At 39.0% G+C, this 12,696-nt stretch overlaps 1 protein-coding gene across 1 annotated transcript in view; it reads left to right on the top strand.

Moving 5' to 3' along the window:
• Window positions 1-12,696, top strand: part of LOC124620022 (RNA-binding protein 42-like) — a 346,561-nt gene extending 333,865 nt beyond the window's left edge. The window contains 1 exon segment of the mRNA XM_047146688.1: window positions 12,555-12,696. The gene's annotated coding sequence lies outside the window, so the exon portion shown is untranslated.

Genomic DNA, 12,696 nt, shown 5'->3' with positions numbered 1-12,696 from the left:
TATGAGACAGGCGAAATACCCTCAGACTTCAAGAAGAATATAATAATTCCAATCCCAAAGAAAGCAGGTGTTGACAGATGTGAAAATTACCGAACTATCAGTTTAATAAGTCACAGCTGCAAAATACTAACGCGAATTCTTTACAGACGAATGGAAAAACTGGTAGAAGCGGACCTCGGGGAAGATCAGTTTGGATTCCGTAGAAATGTTGGAACACGTGAGGCAATACTACCCATACGACTTATCTAAGAAGAAAGATTAAGAAAAGGCAAACCTACGTTTCTAGCATTTGTAGACTTAGAGAAAGCTTTTGACAATGTTAACTGGAATACTCTCTTCCAAATTCTGAAGGTGGCAGGTATAAAATACAGGGAGCGAAAGGCTATTTACAATTTGTACAGCAATCAGATGGCAGTTATAAGAGTCGAGGGGCATGAAAGGGAAGCAGTGGTTGGGAAAGGAGTGAGACAGGGTTGTAGCCTCTCCCTGATGTTATTCAATCTGTATATTGAGCAAGCAGTAAAGGAAACAAAAGAAAAATTCGGAGTAGGTATTAAAATTCATGGAGAAGAAGTAAAAACTTTGAGATTCGCCGATGACATTGTAATTCTGTCAGAGACAGCAAAGGACTTGGAAGAGCAGTTGAACGGAATGGACAGTGTCTTGAAAGGAGGATATAAGATGAACGTCAACAAAAGCAAAACGAGGATAATGGAATGTAGTCAAATTAAATCAGGTGATGCTGAGGGAATTAGATTAGGAAATGAGACACTTAAAGTAGTAAAGGAGTTTTGCTATTTAGGGAGTAAAATAACTGATGATGGTCGAAGTAGAGAGGATATAAAATGTAGACTGGCAATGGCAAGGAAATTGTTTCTGAAGAAGAGAAATTTGTTAACATCGAGTATAGATTTAAGTGTCAGGAAGTCGTTTCTGAAAGTATTTGTATGGAGTGTAGCCATGTATGGAAGTGAAACATGGACAATAACTAGTTTGGACAAGACGAGAATAGAAGCTTTCGAAATGTGGTGCTACAGAAGAATGCTGAAGATAAGGTGGGTAGATCACGTAACTAATGAGGAGGTATTGAATAGGATTGGGGAGAAGAGAAGTTTGTGGCACAACTTGACTAGAAGAAGGGATCGGTTGGTAGGACATGTTTTGAGGCATCAAGGGATCACAAATTTAGCATTGGAGGGCAGCATGGAGGGTAAAAGTCGTAGAGGGAGACCAAGAGATGAATACACTAAGCAGATTCAGAAGGATGTAGGTTGCAGTAGGTACTTGGAGATGAAGAAGCTTGCACAGGATAGAGTAGCATGGAGAGCTGCATCAAACCAGTCTCAGGACTGAAGACCACAACAACAACAACAACAACAAGATAGATAATTTATAGTCACTATATCACATCTATGTATTGAGGGTGATTCAAAAAGTAACAGCAAACTATTTTTTGTGAAGCATATACTTCCCTTACAGATACAAACAAGATTTTATTTTTCAACATAATACCACTCCTTTTTGATACACTTCTCATACTAATGAACCACCTTTTCTATTCCATTTGAATGAAAGATTTCCGGTTGTGCCCACAACCAAGAGTGCACCGCTTCTTTAAATTCATCATCACTTTCAAATCATCGTCCTCTGAGAGCATCCTTCAGGGGTCCAAACACATGGTAATCCAAAGCAGCGAGTTCATGACTGTACGGAGGATGTGGTATGACCTGAAATCTCAGTCTCCAAATGACAGCAAGAGTTGCAGCTGTGGTGTGGAGGCGTACATTGTCATGACGGATAAATGCCTCTAGACAGAAGTCCTGTGCGACAGCTCTATATTTCTGGCTTTAGCTCAGTCCCCAACATGTCATTGTACTGGGTCTTTTCACTGTTTCACCCTTTGCTCATAGTGCTTCAAAATCAGCCCATTCATATCCCAGAAAAGGATGAAAAGGAACTTTCTGGCAGACGGCTGAGACCTGAAGTCCTTCTTGGCTGGAGAAGATGGGTGTTGCCATTCTGAATTCTGTCTTTTGCTTTCAGGTTCATAGTGATGCACCCAGGTTTTGTCTCCTGTGACAGTACGTGTCAGAAAACCTTGTCCTCCAGTTTGCATCAGAGATGATGTTGCATCCTGAACACGTGTCATTTTGTGAGCATCTTGGGCTCACATCGTGCACATGATAAGTGGTACTTGAGAACCTCATTAATAGTGGTCTGAGCAGATCGACAGTGATACTCAGTTTCCTGACTTAAACTTCTACAGAAATGCACTGGTTCTCACGAATCGTAGCATCAGAGTTTCCTGCATTCTTTTCAGGAACGGTCGTAAAGTGACGACCAGAACGTTGCTGTTCTGTGACTGACATACATCAACTTTTAAAGACATCTACTGACGTGTACTCTCTTCTCTCACTAATGCATCTATTTCGATACCTTTCCAACATCCTTCTATGGATTTGTTGAGATTTTACGCCCTCCGACCACAAAACTCGTATTTCTACTCACTTTTCTTCTATGGTGCACACAGCTAGGGACACAGCCATTTTGTTTCAACTGTCTTTCTTATTCAGCTTGTAATGCTATCTTTCATGTATGTCGGAGATTTTTTAAAGAATGCATTTCACTTCCTGTGAGTTTCAAATGCATGATGTTTTACTTGTACTTAATACTGATAGTTTGCTACTACTTTTTGAAGTGCCCACATATACATATATGTATTTATTTCTATGGAGTCCATGGCATTTGTGTGCTTTGTATAGGATTTTAAGAATTTCTGTAATAAGGTCTAGATTACACTTGTTGGAATTTAAATGGTTCCCTAAAGCACTTTTGTTGGGCTTGTACATACGCTCCCTAAACCTTGTTGCAAAATTCCTACAAGTTTGGCCTATATAAAATTTATTGCAATCCCTGCATTTTAGCTTATACACTCTATATCTCAAAAATTTGTTTTCATCATTTTGCATGGAATGCTGCACCCCTTTATCTAAATTTCTATTGGTAACAAAATCCAACTTTGAGATGAGAGACAAACTTAGTTTTGGTCTCTTTTTGCTTTTCATAGTTTTTCCTTTTATCTTAAATCTTTCTGTACACCCCCTATACACTACATCTTTTAACACCATCAGTCATCTATTCCTGTGTAGTTATATTTAATTCATGTTCAGTAGCAACATTATCAGGAGTTAATTCGAGGAGTGTGTTGATCATTGATCTAAAATGCCCATTTGTAGGAATTTGGGTGAAATGAGTCTGCACTAATAATGATGTCTAAAGTGGTTGGTTTTTGGAAAGTGTTCATAGTGTCCTATGATTTTTCATTAATTAAATATCTAAGGGGTTAATGTGAGTACAACCTGATATTTTCAGAGAATGATTTTTCATCATAGATAGGTCAAGTGTCGTCATAATTTTGTAGAAGGGACGCATTGGGACATTAATGACACTGCCAAGAAATTTAAGTGGATGCAACCAAAAATTAAATTCGCAGTAGAGATTTGAAAAGAAGAAAGCTTTTTAGATCTTTTGTTAGAGGAAGATAATGGGACACACTCTGTTGACACTTTCTGAAAACCAACCACTTCAGATGTGATTATTGATGCAGCCTGTGTCATACAGATTCCCACAAATCGGCTTATTTTAGGTCAGTGATAAAAGACTTTCCTCAAATAACCTCTTAATAATGTTGCTGTTGAAAGTGAATTAGATGTAATTACACAGGTAGCGATGGCTAATGGTTTTAGTGTATTGGGGCTGTACAGAAAGATTAAAGTTAGAAAGAGGAGACATGAAAAAGAAACAGCAACCAAAACTAAGTTTATCTATATGATGTACTGGGTGTCCCAAAAAGAATGACCCAACTTTAACTTGTAATAATATTGAGACAAATGTCACTAGGTGACTGAAACAGTGCTAAATCTAATCGGCATGGTCTAGAGTTTTAGAAAAAATCCACTAAATGTCACTACAAGCACTGACCTGGAGCATGCAGCCAGTCTTGTGCAATATGGCTTCCGTGCAACAGAATGTGGATTGTGTTATTGAATTTATTTGTGCTCAGTCAGTGAATCAGTGATTGCAGTTCAGCGGGCGTTTCATATTCGATTTCGTGCTAAACTACCATCACCAAAGAACATTCGATGGTGGTATAAACAGTTTGAAGAAACAGGGTGCCTCTGTAAAGGCAAAAATCCTGGCCAGCCATGTGTTTATGAACAAACAGTGGAACAAATCCAATGAGCATGTGAGTGGAGCCCCCACAAGTCTACGCGTCATGCTAGCCGAGAACTTGCATTACCACTCGTGACAGTGTGGCGTGTGTTAGGACGTTGTTTAGCCCTCAAACAGTACCAATTACAACTGTTACAAGCCCTTGAAGATACTGACAAAGTGAAGTGAGTGGACTTTAGCTATTCTAGAGGACATGGAAGATGACACTTTTATGTCACATTTGATATTGAGCCATGAGGCAACTTTCCATATTAGTGCTAAGGTTCACTGTCATAATGTGCGTATATGGGGGCTCGAAAATCCTCATGAAACAATTGAACACCAACTCGATTCACCAAAAGTGAATTTTTTTTTGTGGCTTCGCAAAGCAAGGTTTATGGACCATACTTTTTTGAGGAAGAAACCGTAACAGGACAATCATACCTTGCAATGCTACGGAACTGGTTATTCCCACAACTTGACTCTGACAGTTTCATCTATCAGCAATATGGAGCACCACTGCACTGGCACAACAGTGTGTGCAGTTTCTTCAATGCCAACATACCTCAGTGTTGGATAGGGCATGCAGGACAGCGAGACGAGGTTTTATACTCTCGGCCTCCTAGGTCCCCTGACTTAACACTATGTGATTTCTTCCTGTGGAGATATGTTAAACAATGTGTTTACGTTCCTCCCTTACCTCCTGACACTGATGAACTAAAAACCAGAATATCAGTTGCTGTAGCTTCAGTGACAGCAGACACCTTACGCTCAGTTCTGGATGAATTCGGCTATCAGCTAGATGTCGCCCGTGCAGCCAATGGAGGACATATTGAACATTTATGATGGATTTTTATAAACCTCTGTCTTTTCTGAGTAATTTAGTATGCAATTTGTCGGTGTTAAGCCCTTCTTCCGGTCATTCCTTTTGGAGCACCCTGTATAATGGCCCACTTTGTAAGGTCATGAAACCATTTAAAAAATCATCTAAAAAGTTGGGTTTCATGCTAATAGAAATTTAGATATCATGTCATTCTGTAGAAAATAATGAAAACAAATTTTGAGGTATGGAATGCATAAACTCAAATGTAGGGACTGAGAAAAATTTAATAGAGGTCAAATGGATGGAATTTTGCAACAAGGTATAGGGAGCATACGTATGATCTGACAAGATTGATTTGGGGAACCATTCCAAGAACTGTGATCCAGACCCTATTACAGAAAGCCTTCAAATCGCACTCAAAGCACCCACAGGCCATGTACTCAATTACTTAAGCACCCACAGGCCATGTACTCAATTACTTTGGAAGAACTCAAGATATATTCTCATAGAAAAAGGCAGTCACAATGAGTGCTAAAAGAGCAGACATATTTTAGTAAAAATTGGTTTTGAGACATGTTTTATGATCTGTTATGACATTCAGTTACTTGTCAAGCCAGCCGCATTACCTCCATGCAATTTGTATTGGCTCTATTGGGATTCTGGACTGATTGCCTTGGAGTAACTTTCCTATGTTTGTGTCATTGCTTTGTATTGTTGACTATTGCATTTGGTGCTGCAATATTTTGCACATATGTTCTTGCACATGTATTAATCCATATTGGTTTGTCTTGTTAATCATTACTTAATGTATTAGATTTTTAATTTTATGCATGTTTGATAGAGTGCATTGGCAGTGTGCCTTGAGCACCACCTGGTGGCTGTTGAATAATTTACTTCCTTACTGGTGACTGTGTTGCTGCCGGTATGCACCTGCCCCTGTAAGAGAACATGCTATTTGATGATTTACATTGTATTGATGATTTAAAGTATTCGGTATGTATTACTCATGTTTATTACTGTATTTGTGGCCTATTTTTTTTGCGATCATCTCTCTTTTTTATGATTTATTGAAATAATGTGCATACCATAAATACTTAACGCTTCTTATGAAAAATGTTTTTGTAACGTGGGCAAATAATTGTATATACCATGTTTTATTTTTCCGCTTATGACAGATGTGATGATGGCAATTAGCTGAAATGAGTAATCAAAATAAGGAATAGTAAAGTGTGACCAAGACAGAAAATTTTTCTTTGTGTACATGATACTTGTGTTTGTACATAATACTTGTGATAAGAAGACATTCTGGAGACAATTCAAATTAAATACTAACTTGCATGTGAATTTCCACAAGTAACAGTACGCTACTCAAAGACTTTGTACAAACAACTGGTTGGGCTAGTGAATGTCTTGCTAATCCACCACTGTACCCTTCAACACAGTTAATATATTACAGATGTCTTGTAAACACGTTATGTGTATAGTAAGCCCAAAAAATGCTGCTATATTCAAAGTTTTGGTGTTAAGATGTTATTGTCTGATGCTATAAAACTATTTTGGCTCCATAGTCATTGCCAAGCCATCTGCAAACATAATAGTTGGTACTGCATCTATCAATGTCTGTCTGTAACTAATAACTATTTTACTTATATCTGATGTAGTATTTACTTCTATAACACATCATTAACAAATTCCACTACTGAAATGTTGCATATCTAGAGAACAACAATTATGTCTGCACTACACCTACAAGAAGTAGCTATACAGCATATTAGACTGTGGCAGCGTTAACAAAGTGTTATGGAAGTAAGTACTACAGCACATTTATATGAAATTGTTAATAGTTAGCAACCGACATTGATAGATGCACTAACAACTCCATATGTTTGCAGGTAGCTTGACATTGGCCATGTAGCCGAAATAATAGCATCAGAAAATAATATCTTAATAAAACGTCTTTGAATATAGCATTGTTTTGGCTTATAATATGTACAGTACAATAAGTGCAAATGTAAGCAATTAATGTGCTGTTTATTGCTCCATCTTACAGTGTGAGTTCTTCAGTGTAGGTTGATTGATTCACACTGAATGAAGGAATATGACAATTTTTTTTGCGTATCTTTCTCAAAAACCCATCCACTTCATTTATATGTTTGAGAAGGTGTAAAATATTTGCCTGCTCCTTTAATCTAAAACTCATCAAGACTAATTTGCTGACTGAATTTCTTCTTGTCAGCTGTATTAGGTAGAGAGTTACTACCTAATAGTGACTTATGAAAAGTTGTCCCAGATTGGGTCTCGAACCCAGATTTCCCGCTTTTTGTGAGTGGTTGCCCTAAACACTTCAGCTGCCCAAGCACGCACCCCGGACTGACCCAAACCTCCATCCTTATATCGGTGTCCATTAAATACATCACCTTATGCAACATTACTTGGACTAGGATGAATGAGAGAATTAGAAATTGAAACCGATGTTGTTATCAACGTGTACCTGCCTAGACTTGTAACACTCACTTGTATGTCTGAAAGAATAGACACAATTGACTAGCCACAGCTGTACAAAATACAGTGCACTATTGATTATTCGTGTATCTAAAAAAATGGGGCAGGGGGGGGGGGGGGGGGGGGAGGAGCGCATGTGTTGTGTGGACACTAAGCCACATCTGAGCACTCCCAGATGTGGGCTACTGATGCTGCTGCTACTACCCATCCAGTAGACACCGTCCCGAATACATATTGAAAAATCTCAAATATTTGTGTTTTTCAATTATTTCTGTAGCCTAGTTCCATAGATGGCCAACTCTATTTTTTATACAGTTTGAGATAATAACAGATTTCAAGAGTGAATAGTGTAGGGAATCCAATACTGGTAGTCTATAATGTTAAAAATGGGCAGAAGCATTTTAAGATCATTTTTAAACATTTGTCTTGGTTACAAAATCAGCCAAGCATAAAATATGTTGCTGACAAAACAGCCACCTCCACTAGGCACCAATCACAAGGCTTAGTTCTACCATGTGACCTCACAAGTTCATGACATTTTTAGAGACATATTGATGACCAGTGTATTCTGCACCTATCTACAACAAACTGAAAACAGAATTATTCATACACACAACTTTTGCATCATGATTTTTTCGTGTCGTAAAGAAATTAGATGATAAGGTAGCTGTAATTTCGTATGATTCACAAAAAATATACTATTTCCAGAGCTTCCAGATCAAAGCACATAATATTCAAGGCTGCTGTATTACTATAACTTGACAGTGGTTTCTGGATGTTCTAGTGGACCTGGAACTCTGCTTTAAGAGAATGTATCAAGCTGGACAGAACATGAAGGAAAGTAGTCGTCAAATGAAGCAGCCTCTGTAGTATATGAGGAACTTGAATGTAAATGTAAAACCAGCTATTTTGAAGGCAAAGACACTGTACAGCTTATAGCAGGTGGGTGTCCAGACCAAAACAAAAATACAATCTTGACTAAAAGGAACAAAATATTAGAGCAAAAAAATTGAACTCTTTTTCTGTCACAGGGAACTCTTATATGCCAAGTGATAGAGTTTTGGTGCACTTGAAAAAAATATTAAGAAAAAGATAAGATTGTGCAGCCTGGAGAGCACCTTGATAAATTTAGTAAGCATGGAACCATCAAACTTTTAGGAAAGGATTGGGCCAATCCAAGATTTCACAAGTCAAAAAATCAGTTTTGGCCAAGAAACCAAAGTCAGTACATGTCAGTGATGAACAAAACTATAACTTTCAAACTGAGCAATCTTTATGTGTCATGAAAGCAGAGGAAAAACCAATAGACACTGACCCTAAAGAACTTAAGATTGGAGTAAAAGTAAGTGTGTCTAGGATACAAGACATGCAAGCATTACTAGCAAAACACTATGGTGAGAAGTAGAATGAGATTGGAAATGTTAAGTGGTATGAAGAAGTAATGAACAACAGTAGTTTATTGCCTGACAATCCACTACCTAAATGTATGTGTTTGAATGAATCGCCTATTGAAGGACATGAAATTGAAGTAAATCAACTCGTTTTACTGGACAGTTAAGGTGTTATTTTTCAGACTTTACAATATGTGGCCAATTTCGTATCATTAAAATTATGTTTCCATACAGTTTGTGTTTTAGTTATTTAACCTGAAGCCTGGTACTACAGTCACACATGATTATTACTGACAAAGCCCACACCACCAGACACCGAGTAAAAAATGTGGCCTTATCTGATTGTTGGTTACAAACCCAGCAATCTCCATATTTGACGTAAGCTATACTATGTTTAGATCTACTGTCCAATAGTGACATGAAAATTTGTGGTGGACCAGGACTCAAACCCATGTTTCCCGCTTATTGTGAGTGCCCACCTTAACCACTTTGGCTATCTGTGCACACTCCATGGATCGACCCAAACCTCCATATTTCACACTGTCTATGTTCTTACATCATAGTCCACTAAATTCATCACCTAATGGTCAAAATTTTACTTGAATTCCTGCAATAGGGGAAAAATGAGACAAAAAATCAAGACCAATGTTGTTGTTGTTGTTGTTGTTGTGTGCCTACATAGGCTTGTAATACAAGCTTGCAGTGAATTAGTTTTGAATAATTTCACACAGTTGTGCATGATCAACAGTGTCTGTTCTAAAAACTAAAAATCATCCTTGCACAAATTCTATACTGATTCAGTGCTGTTGAATAGGTCACTCCTGCAAGCCACATGGGCTGCTGCTAGAGTGACATTGTTAGTTGCAAATCAAAGTAATGATGTTGCATTTGTCTAGGTCCATCTGCTTTATTTGTGTGTGTCACTATATTGTGAATCTGAGGAAACTGCTTGAAAAACTGTCTATATACTTTGCCCAGTACAGTCAGTAGGCAAAATTATCTGTCACTACATTGTGTTGGTTCAATGTGTCTGATGATTTGTTGGAGATTACAAGGAGTCAACTTTTCTAATTGTTAATTTTTATTGTAGTGAAATGAACATTTCGGTCTATGACAATACAGCTGCATTTGTGCTAATGAGTTAATCGACCATACAAGGAAGCCCAACAGATATGTTTTCCCGTGTTTCTTATTGAGACCAACTGGGTTGGCAGTACAGGTGGAGATAAATGTAGGACATTGTCCAAAGCCAAAAGCAATGACATTTTGTGGCCAAACAAGAGATTCCTTTTGAACTGTCAGTGTTAGACATCAAATGTATGTTACTGACCATCTTGCAAAAAAATGAGTCGTTGCTTGAAAAGTGTTCCAATTTAATCACAACTTCAGACATATAGTAATTATTGTTTAGTCATTTCTCCACAATGATTTGTAAAAATTCTGAGTATGTCGCTGCACAACTGATCTGAGGATCACACTTAACTGAGGCTGCAGTCACTGATGCAGTCTACAAGTAAACACTGTGCATAGCAAAGCGTTGGTGCTATTGTTTCTGATTCCTCTTAAGCGCGACAGATGAAATGCAGTCAGGCGTGCCACAATCTCTGTTTTAAGCATTAAGTCTTCAACTGCCATATTTGTCATGATTCCAATGGCCATTAGAATCAGCTTCTGTAGTTCTGATCAAATGTTACACGTACAAAGTATTATCACAACTCATCAAATAGCTCCCCATAATGGAACAAAATTCTTTGCCTTTACACATGTCTGCTTGTGTCTGTATATGTGCGGATGGATATGTGTGTGTGCGCGAGTGTATACCTGTCCTTTTTTTCCCCCTAAGGTAAGTCTTTCTGCTCCCTGGATTGGAATGACTCCTTACCCTCTCCCTTAAAACCCACATCCTTTCGTCTTTCCCGCTCCTTCCCTCTTTCCTGATGAAGCAACCGTTGGTTGCGAAAGCTTGAATTTTGTGTGTGTGTTTGTGTCTCTATCAACATACCAGCACTTTCGTTTGGTAAGTTACATCATCTTTGTTTTTTTTATATATATGGGGGGGAGGGGGCTAATTGTATTTAATTATGTTGTTCTGATTATAATAATTCCATATCTTAAGATTATACTCCAATCAAAAAGTTTTGCATCACCTCGGTTCCGAGAGATCCGGAAACTGTACAGAAAATTGGAATAGAGATAAACATAAAAATCATTTCTGCCCTTTTTATTGCTCATGAAAACCACACATTGCATGTTGTACCACCATAAAGCAAGACCTTCAGAGTTGGTAGTCCAGATTGCTATACACATTGGTACCTCTGCTACTCAGTATCACATCCTCTTACACTCGTGCATGCCTGTATTCATCGTGGCATACTATCCACAAGTTCATCAAGGCACTGTCGATCCAGATTGTCCCACTCCTCAATGGCGATTCGGCATAGATACCTCAGAGCGGGTGGTGGGTCACGTCATCCATAAACAGCCTTTTTCAATCTATCCCAGGCATGTTCAATAGGTTTCATGTGTTGAGAACATGCTGGCCACTCTAGTCGGGCGATGTCATTACCCTGCAGGAAGTCATTCATAAAATGTGCATGATGGGGGCGTGAATTGTTCTCCACGAAGACGAATGCATCGCCAATATACTGCAGATATGGTTGCACTATCAGTCGGAGGGTGGCGTTCATGTTTTGTACAGCTGTTAAGGCAGATTCCATGACCACCAGCAGGGTACGTCGGCCCCACATAATGCCCCCCACCCCCACCCCAAACAAGAAGCAACCTCTACCTTGCTGGACAGTGTGTCTAAGGTGTTTAGCCTGGCCAGGTAGCCTCTAAACATGTCTCCTATGATTGTCTGGTTGAAGGCATACGTGACACTCATCAGTGAAGAGAACATGATGCCAATCCGAGCAGTCCATTCGGCATGTTGTTGGGCCCATCTGTACTGCGCCTGCATGGTGTCGTGGTTGCGAAGATGGACCTCACCATGGACATCGGGAGTGAAGCTGCACATCATGCAGCATATTGTGCACAGTTTGAGTCGTAACATGACGTCGTGTGGCTGCACAAAAAGCATTATTCAACATGGTGGCGTTGCTGTCAGGGTTCCTTCGAGCCATAATATGTAAGTAGTGGTTGTATACCGCAGTAGTAGCCCTTGGGCGGCCTGTGCGAGGCATGTCATCGACAGTTCCTGTCTCTCTCTATCTCCTCCATGTCCGGACAACATCGTTTTGGTTCACTCCGAGATGCCTGGACACTTCCCTTCTTGAGAGCCCTTCCTGGCACAAAGTAACAATGAAAATGTGATTGAGCCATGGTATTGACTGTCTAGGCGTGGTTGAACTACAGAAAACACGAGCCGCGTACCTCCTTCCTGATGGAATGGCTGGAACTGATTGGCTGTCTGACCCCCTCTGTCTAATAGGTGTTGCTCATGCATGGTTGTTTTACATCTTTGGGTGGGTTTAATGACATCTCAGAACAGTCAAAGGGACTGTGTCTGTGATACAATATCCACAGTCAACGACTATCTTCAGGTGTTCTGGGAACCGGGCTGATGCAAAACTTCTTTTGATGTGTCTATTATCACTTATATTGAAAACTACAATTCTGATTTTCAGGTGTTCCTACCTAGTGGAGAAAATGAGAAGAAAATCGAGAGAACCTGTGAAATATTTGTTACGATCACAGAAAATGTGTTTATTAACACAAATTTTGTACGTGATTTATACGTGTGAATAAACAAATACTGTACATACAAAA

This window comes from Schistocerca americana, chromosome 6 (assembly GCF_021461395.2).
Source record: "Schistocerca americana isolate TAMUIC-IGC-003095 chromosome 6, iqSchAmer2.1, whole genome shotgun sequence".
NCBI classification, from domain to species: domain Eukaryota; kingdom Metazoa; phylum Arthropoda; class Insecta; order Orthoptera; family Acrididae; genus Schistocerca; species Schistocerca americana.
This window is presented reverse-complemented; position numbering and strand designations above follow the sequence as displayed.